Below are 9851 nucleotides of genomic sequence, written 5' to 3' on the forward strand. Positions count from 1 at the left end.
CTAATATTAAGAAGTTCAAACTAATACTAGGAAGTAGCCGTCATAACTATAAAAAAATCATAAAATAAAATAAAAATAGGTAAGATTAAAATATAATAAATAATTAAAACAGTCAATATAAATTATCTTTGTTGAGCTCGGCTAAAAGTGAAACAATCCTGTCAACGATAACATCGCCACGTCTAAATAATAGAGATAATAACAGATTTATATACACGAGTATTAACATTGCGACTCGTGGAAGAGAAGGAAACAAACAGAGTTTTATTTTCATAATAAGCCGCAGTAGCCATTGCCCAAATATTCTGTGTCCTTTTGAGAGTTAAGTCCATGCTTTTAATGTAAATCATTTCTGATATCAGGCGTTTCAAGTAATAACGTTCCTCATGCAAAACTTTGGCTTGATCCCAATTGAAATCATGGTTTTTCCTCAAACGGTGTTCCTGTATGGCCGTTAACTCCTTGATATTCTCCTTCCGCTTTTTTCTCTTCCCGCTTTTTTCCTTCCTTTCCGACGCATTCGCTACCGGCGTCAAAGTGTGATGCATTATAGAAAATATTCAGCTCTCTTGTTTGGTCTACAGGGTGTCTAATACAATTCGCGGGCAAGTAGAACTCGTCAAACCGAGCACAAGAGTCCTTTACCATTTTCCAGACAGCCACGTGGAACTTTGAGTTATTAATCAAAGAAAATTGCTGAATAATCGCACAGGGTGCGATGTCCCGTTGTGTACTTGTCTACTATATTAGGTTAAACTGAAAAAAGGAGTCTTCCGTTATTTTGCAAACAACTACGAATTAGATTATTGGGTTATCAATTAAAGAAAATCGCGCGAACAATCACGCGCGATAATTTACAAGTACTCTTTGACAAAGAGTCCGCAGGAGTCATAGCAGAGATTTCTCGCGGAGAATTGCGAAATAGGCAAAGACACTTGGCGTATTTTGACCAAAATACGAAGAGACTCACTTTGTATTTATGATATTTTTAATCAGGAGAAATGTTCGCAAAGTGCTACAGAGCGTTTTTTGGAAAAAAAAGTTGAAATAAAAATCGAATTATTTAAATGAACATTCAGCGCGTAGTGTCCATATTTTTATTCATTATAAATTTTCAAGAATTTACATGCAAAATCGGACTCTGTAGAACTTTTGCCATTTATGCAAGGAAGATGTCAAAAAAAGTTTGATGAGCAAATATGATGTCGAAAAGGCAAAATATGCTAAGCTGCAGATACCACGAAAAATGTAGTCTAGCTACACTAACTACAGCTGTTGCATCCGAGCGAGCGATGCATTAGTTTTTACGTTTGGACATACAAGCTACGTACAGAGAACGGTTTTCGAGCTCTCGCCGCATGAAGCCTTCATAGTCAAAGCAGAATTTGCTTTGGACTTCTGCAGACTTAACTAAAAAAATCTACGTTGCTATTTGCATAATGGCAAAGGACTTTGTTATTCAGTGTAGTCCAATATACAAGCATATGATGGGATATTGTACTCTCTTAAAGTGAACCGGTAAAAATATTTCCGATTGAATCTGATTGAATTGAATTGAATTCTGATTGAATTGAAAGTTATATTTCATTGATAACACTATCCCACAAATCTTGACCTTCTTTTTCTTTGTGTGAATAGCCATTTCTGGGTGCATTTCTGACCGCTAAATATGAATTCGTAATCTAAATTTAATTAGCACGTTACAATTTTGAGGAAAGATGGGTAAAGTGAATCAACATCGACGATTTTTAGGGATTTCATATCGTTGAAGCAGCGACAGAATTTTTTCCTAATTTCATTAATGCTTTAGGAAATTACGATCTTTCTTAGCTTTGAAATGTATTTTGTTTCGTTTCTGTACGATTTCTCGTTTTGGAGATATAACTATTTAAAATTAGCTCTAGTCATGTCATAAATGAAAAAAGATATTTAATTCTATCTTAAAATTACAATTTCACTTATGTGTTGGTTTATAATATAAGTTATGTATTGTTATCCATAGACTGCGTTTCAATATTCACTGCCAGTACTGAAACTCTATAGTATACGCAACATGAACTGTAGATTTTCAGTACTGGCAGTGAATATCGGAACATAGCCATAATGTAGATAAACGCGTGTGTGTACACATGAAATATAGTTGAAGTTGATGCTCTTATATATAATACCTGCACATGAGCATTTTACCGTCTATGCTATACATTATACCTGTATACAGACACCCCGTATTTTATATGTAAATAAGTGCAAACACATATTGTAAGGAAATGCCATACTTCAAATCTTAATCGATAAAATACTTTTTTGCGAAGTTTACGTTGCATTAGTCGCACAGAATTACCAATGCTTTTACAGAATGAAAATATGAAATCAAATTGAAACACTGCTTAATAAATGAAGAAAACGATAAAAAATTTCAAAGCTGATACCTGGAATTGTTAGTGTGAATGTTTTGTCTCATACAAAAGTTTCGCGATTTGTACATATGAAGCGCGTGCTTACTTCGCTCAGGAAAATTTCCAAGTACATTGCGCCTTTACTACCGAAATTAGAAGTTTAAAAATGTACGAGAAGCTTTTGTGCAGAAAGATTTGTATATACGTGCATGGTTATGTTTCTGGTAAATATGATAAAACAAAGCAGCACATACTTACGTAAGATCCATATGCATAAGAAAAACGAAAAGAGGGTAGCGTGACCGCGCTAGTTAGTGTTTATCTGATATCCCGACAGTCGTCTTTACGTTATTGACATTTTCCTTCGTCACAACTTTAGGACATCTACTTGATGGTATATTTAAATTGCTATAAAATATCAATAGCGCATATTTTCTCAATTTTTTGGAGTGAAAAGTATTTTCATTCGAAGTAATAGTGAAAATACTACCGTCTGAAATCGCAAGAGTTGAATGTTTCACTCAAGATCAAAGCGAATCTTGACTCTATATGATTAAGCGAATGATTCAATCGATTTGTGGGAACATGTTCCTTTGACGGTAAAATGCATCAGATTCATTCTACAGTCTTGAGTGGAAATCACTAAACGAGATTTAGAGTGGAGAATTCACTCTACAAGAATAAAAAGTAACTTGAATTCGAGTCGGCTGTCAGTTTACTTTTTAAGTAAAAGAGAGAGTGGCCAAGCTCTCGTAAACATATAACAAATAATGCGGATTATAAATGATAATATAATAATATTTATTAATTTAGGATGACTTTTACCAAACTTCAGTTAACTTGATCGTTGATTAATTCCGTTGTAAACTAGCAGACTTAGTCAATAGCTATTTGCTGGTCACAACGGAATTAATCGACGATTAAGTTAATCGGAGCTTAGTAAAAATCACTCTTAGTGCAGTTAATTTATTACAAACAGTATGAATACCAACACTTATTGCGTGAGTAAAGGAAACTACAGAAAACTTTACTAGTATTCTAATGAAATGCTTATATGGACCGTTAGAAGCGCCATATATGTTGGTTTTAAAATTCTTCTTGAGACTCTCAAATCGTGAAATACGTCACTTTGATACTTATATATTTTTAATCTACTATACATTTACAATTATATATAACTACAATTTAATTTGAAAAAATATACAATTAAAATTTATAAAAATATATAATATAATTTTATTTCAAAAAAATAATTTAATATTTCGAATGTTGCAAAATGAGCTACATTCTTACAAATACGTTCTTGAAATACGTCACTTTGATACTCATATATTTTTAATCTATACAATTATATATAGCTACAATTTAATTTGGAAAAATATAAAATTAAAATTTATAAAAATATATAATATAATTTTATTTCAAAAAAATAATTTAATATTTCGAATGTTGCAAAATGGGGGCTACATTCTTTCAGTTAAAAAAATCTAGAGTACGAAGTGAAGAGATGGTCAGTTGCTGCAGAATTTCAATCTGCTCCTCGGCGGCAAAATTCTATAGTATAATTTTTACCATAAAATTCCTTCTGTGTAGCGAACATATTAATCTCTCGATACATCATAGGCGTATTATATCCTCCGCGATATCTTCGCGCGTTGCGCAACGTGAGTCGCCGTGCATTTTTATCATTATATTATTTCGACGTAAAGACCTTCACGCGCGCGTACTTCGCGAAGAATGAAACACGTTCGTTTTCAGCCGCATACACATACCATACGTACGTATACGTATATACATATGTATGGTCGGCCGTCCTGAAAAGACCGTTCGCGTATTATTAAAGCGTGATAGGACGAGAGTGCCTATTATGCGAGCCGCGTTGAAAAGTTTCGCGAATGGCGAAGCCAACGGCGACGGCAATGAGATTCCTCTGAATTTAATGTGCCTCACTCGACAGAGAGCGACTTTGCTCCTTATTCCCTTCACTGCTCCTCGCTTCTCATTTCGCGCGATAATTACGCCGAATATATGCGAATCGGAGGCAAGTTTTAATCAAATTTGTTGGTAAGTAGGCCGCGCCGATCCGTTACTTCGCCGCACGGCCCGATTCGCCCGTATTCGACGTGGCCGCTTCTGTCACGGCCAATTCAGTTCTACGGCCATATCCGTTCGTTCCTTCCGCCGACGCGGTGCTCTCTTCGATACACACTTCGTAGTTTTTCCTTTTCTCGCTCACACCATCACGCTTACACTAGAATTCGCGAACGGCGCGCGATATTCATGACACGCAGCGGCGTCGCAGACCTTCGAATCGTAAAATTTTCTCGAGACTCCTCTCGGTCGCATAAAATTATCTCAATATTAGACTCATCCTCTTTCCGCGCGGGGAAGAAAAATCTCGGTCTTTTCCCGAACTTGGTGAGCGCATCTGCATCAAAGTCCTCTCCTTCGCGACTTTTAGGAAAACCTATCCTATCAGTCGAGGAAGTTTTTATCTTTTTTCTTGCTCATAATTACATAAAAAAAGGAATTCGCGACTCGTTAGTGGAACAATCATAACGGGCCGTTTCCGCGCTAATCAATGGACAATGAAGTAACAAAACGATGAAGTCTCGAGCGATGTAACATCGTTAGGTAACTGGAATTAATTCGATCGTGTCTCCTAGACAGATTTCGTAACTATTTTTACCTTCTTATCTTCCCGTTTCCCCTCTAGTAGCGAAATTACACCAAGTGATAATTAATTTCAGCGCATTTTCACGGAAGCGTTAAGTTGCGCGTGTCTGACTAATGATTCAGCGTGTGACTTCACGCAAACACACCGTCAATTATTATTACGTGTATCTGATTAATGATTCTTCGCTATTTTTTCTCAAGCACCGACACTCGCGCGCTATCTTGTCGCTTGTATAAGCTGGCGAGCACATATCCGTCCGCTATTTCGCGAGCGATGACAATCTATCCGTGACGGAACTCTCCATACAGCAGCGTTCGCCTGTTTCTCGATTTCCTGTTTCGCTTCGCTTTTTTTTATCCGCTATTGTTGGCGGCACTATCGTTACGTAGTCGCGCATGCTACTGAGCTTCAGATACGGATTAGGAACATAAACCTGGCCTGGCTTCAGCACAAACCAAGGTAAAAATGGGCGAGCTGGAATCGATCCCTACCTTTAAAAAACATATTGCACACACTCCTTCCGTATCGAGTTGTCCAGATAACCGTTATTTAGTACGGAGCCCTGGTAATTTCGCGCTGGCCGAGTCACCGAGATAAAATTCCTGTCCGCATTAGAAAGTATACATGGCACCATGAATATACTACTATTCCTCGGATCGAGAGTTACACGATTTTTTGGCCTTGTTTATGCGATTTTCTATCACAAGCGTTATGCGAAAATTGTAGAGAGGAAGATGCTGTACTTTGAACCTTTCACCTTTTACGCATACTTTTTGTGCGTGAATTCATATCGATTTAAACGCTATCTAATGATTTTCTCGTTTTATTAATGTGATAATTCCTGGATAGAAATCTAAGAAAGTAGTATCAAAAAAGTCCTAGACAATTTTTCCTTACCTCCACCAAAGTTCCATGAAGATAAAACTTACTTAGATCCAATATAGAGATATAATGTTCCTACAAATTAGCGACCAAACTTGTAAATCTGATTAGGCCCTATCTTGGTATGCTTAACTAGATCTTGACTGAAATGACGAAATGAGAGAAAAGTCTTATTTTGATTTAAAGCATTTATTTAAAGCATAATAAATTAAATTTTTTTCTCTTAACATGCTTGTTACAATGTTTTTTTTTACAACTTTTTATTATAATTCTTGTTAAGATATTTTTTTACGATTTTATTGATTATTATATATATAATATTATTATTATATATTATCAATATTGGACATATTTTTTCTCTGTTTCTTTAGTTAATCTATCTATCTCGTATTTTATACATTTTATACATTTTACACATTTTTTTAAAGCCTTATTTTTATAATTATTAATAAATTATTGAAATATTAATATGTTTACTACATGTTTTTCATAAAAACGTAAATATCTTTTTTCCATATCAAGGAAATATCCGTTGTTATCTCCGGGTGATACTAAAATCGAGATTGCTAATTTTTTGAAAACTTATTGCCATATTGGACTCAATGTTACGAATTTTAACTTCTTGACCTCAAATTCAACGATCCCGAAATCCCTAAATGAAATAAATTAGGAGAAGCTTCACCGAAAAATAAAATGTATAGCTCAAGGGGTTAAGGTAACCTTGAAAACTTCTATATACCTCCGCTCACAAAAGAATCACTGCCACTATGTTACGTCCCTTTTGTCACCACACAACCTTGAAGAAACGAGGTCTTGATGTCTCACTTGGTTTAAGAGATATTCTATAAATAGTTATTGCCTCACCTTATATTCTATTTGGAAAAGCGCCTCTCTTCGTATGATTACACGGGAATCTCCCCCCCCTCTCTCACCCCTCTCGAACGTGACTGATTTATGGGCGCATTTTATCGGGATTTCAAGACGAATTTCGCCTGCTATCACTCACTCACTCACTCGCGCTTTCCGTCCGCGACGTCGCCTCGCGCTCAGTTGCCTATCGACGACGGCAAAGGCGGCGGGAGGCTTTTCAATTGGGCACAGCTGCCATATGTTATCGAGGAAAAGACTGTATACGGCCGACGTGCGATGGCGTATACGTATACGAATATTACACGTATACATATGCGCGGCGTGTATCCTCCTGCCCGAATAGACAGCAACGTTGGCTCCATCGGCGGCAGATGGTTTCGCTATTGACGTATACCTGCTGCCTAGCAGGCACAGGGCGTCTCTCCTGCTCACTCCGTACTCGCCAACTCGATTTTTCTTCCTCCACCCGCGGCCATCCACCCACCTACCTAGCCACCCATCTAGCTACCTACCTAGCTATCTACCTAGCTATCTACCTAGCTCCCTTTCGGCAAGAGATCCGCCGACGATTGCAATATACCTTCCTTAAATTCGAGGGAGTCCCAACGGTGGAGCGAACCGTTCCGCCGAGGCTGGAATCTAATTTTCTTTGTATCTGCGACGACGCTTCGTACTTCCGCCCTTTAAAGTTGTCCAACTACATTCCGTGCCGCTAACATCGATATTCCGGCCGAATCGGAGCATTCTGGGCTCGTTATTGGCGTTATTCGCGTTACGTCGCGTGTTAAACGCGACTCGATTGTCGTAACGTTCGCTCCGACTCGCCCCCCGGTCTCCGTCGCGCCAGCCTGGAGGAGCGCAAGTAGCCGCTGTAATGTCGCTTAAAATTTCGTCGTTGTCGCGGACATGTGAGAATGATCCTCGTTCTCGCTACGTAACGGCCAGGAGTAAAGATTCCGCGATATTTATACGGCGGGGGTCGTTTCGTTCTCGCTTATCGACGCACACGTCGTATCGCCCGACCTTATGTTCCCTTTTCCTTCTGGCCACTTTCTTCCCGCTCCCAGGTTTTGACTCCCCGGGAAGCTTGTTGTGTTCGGGAGCAGTTTCGATACACCTATCCTAAATTCGAGAGAAAGAGGAAGAGGCAGAACGGAGAGCCGGTCCAGGAATTGGAACTGGTCGCGTATAGCTTTCTTAGCGAGATCGTCTGTGCCATTTCATTTGCGCTCTACGTCCCTTGCGAAATACTCCTCCACCTTCTCTCCCTGTCTCTCTTGCCCTCTCGCTCTCTCGCTCTGCCGTGAGGAGAACGCAGGGAAGATAGCGGACCAACGTACAGTCGCAATGTACACGCCAATTTCGAGATAACGGGCCAACCACGTAATACGATCGACCGCGCGAAACGGCGGAATGAAATTATAATTATAATGTCACGTTTGCGGCAAATTTCGCTAGTAATTTGCGAGAGCGACCGCCTCGTTCGAGCGCTATTGAAGCTATAATCTCCTGTAGTTGTACGAAATATGAACAAGTCAATTTGCTCATCAGTCTCGGACAAGTGCTTCGAGAATGTACACGAGGCGTTGTCGGTGAATGTGCGGAGATCAATTTTGTTAAATGCGACGTTATTAATCAGTATACTGAGAGAAAAATATACTCGCCTTTGGCGTCAACTATACGCTTTTGTGATTTTAACCACAAAAATAATTAGAAGAACCATTGTTTTAGTAAGTGTTATTAGAAAGATGATTCTTCTAATTATTTTTCTTCTAATTATTATCTTTAAAATCACAAAAAAGTGTAGTTGACGCCGAAAGCAACAATGTTTTTCTCTCAGTGTAATTAATATAGCATACGATATACGATTGTACGATATAAAAGCAAACAATTACAATAATTTTGTGGTAAAACGAGCAAGTGTGCCTAACATTTTTAAATAAATCTTATGTAGTGCAATTGTAAATGTAATATAATATAATCGCAAATATAACGTAATGTTAACTTTGGTCATTAACTCTGTATAAGATAACAAAATTAACTCTGTCCAAGATAACAAAAGTTTCGCTGTGATTTTTATTACTATATTTTCCCCGTGTGGCCAAGCGCAGTTTAAGAATTGTAACACGGCGATGAAAATTTATTTGATGTATTTAATCGCGTATAAATAGATAACGCCTCTTAATTTTCGTCGTAGAGTTATTCGATTATTCCGATACATTCAATTAGACAGTTTTAATGCTAATGATTGATGCTAAATTTATTGGATTTGCGTTAAGTGTGACAGTTATATCTAATATACATAAGGCAGAATATCTGTCCCTCTCTGTTTCTTATACACTCCTAAATGCTTTGACCTATCCAGACCAAATCTTACATAGTTTCTCTCCAATAACCTGTAGTACAAGAAAGTGCAAACACTGTTGTACTGAAAGCATAAGATACGTGGATACCTCACTCCCTCTTCATCACCTCCTTTTATCTTCTTCACACATCGTGGTAGTTTTATAGCTGGTATTAAACAAGCGACGGGACACACATAGTCGCTCGACTCGTTACGAGCGCTCGGGGCGCCGGATAAGATGCAATTTTTGCGATGTAATTCGCAGAACTGTCCGCGCGCTGCACGTTAAACGAAAATAATACGATTTTGTAAAGTCATCATACACGAGAGCTATGAACTGTTATAGAACCGCGCATCAATTCCGAAGTAATATGTCCAGAGAGTTCAATTTAAAAATCGAAACGACGGGATGGAATTCAAATTGCTTCGGTCCGGTTGCGATAAAAAATACATTCGATATTGAGTATGATGCATGCGAGGTGTGCGCGTCGAGCGCGGGAGGGGGGACAGGAGGACTAACGGATTCGATATAAAAAAAAAGTGCGACATAATAACATTCATTAGATCCCATTCCCCGCTTTCTCCCTCTCCGCTCTGCTCACTTTCAGTTTGTCTCTTTCCTTCACCCCTCTCCTTCCACTCTCTCTCTCTCTCTCTCTCTCTCTCTCTCTCTCTCTCTCTC

The 9851-nt window shown here is 38.3% G+C and overlaps 1 protein-coding gene across 1 annotated transcript in view; it reads left to right on the forward strand.

Moving 5' to 3' along the window:
• The window catches only part of LOC116847839 (lachesin-like), a 549068-nt gene that overhangs the window by 260297 nt on the left and 278920 nt on the right, over positions 1 to 9851 (forward strand). The window lies entirely within an intron of this gene.

This window comes from Odontomachus brunneus, unplaced genomic scaffold (assembly GCF_010583005.1).
Source record: "Odontomachus brunneus isolate Ranch 3 - 2012 unplaced genomic scaffold, Obru_v1 Obru_scaffold_001, whole genome shotgun sequence".
NCBI classification, from domain to species: Eukaryota; Metazoa; Arthropoda; class Insecta; order Hymenoptera; family Formicidae; genus Odontomachus; species Odontomachus brunneus.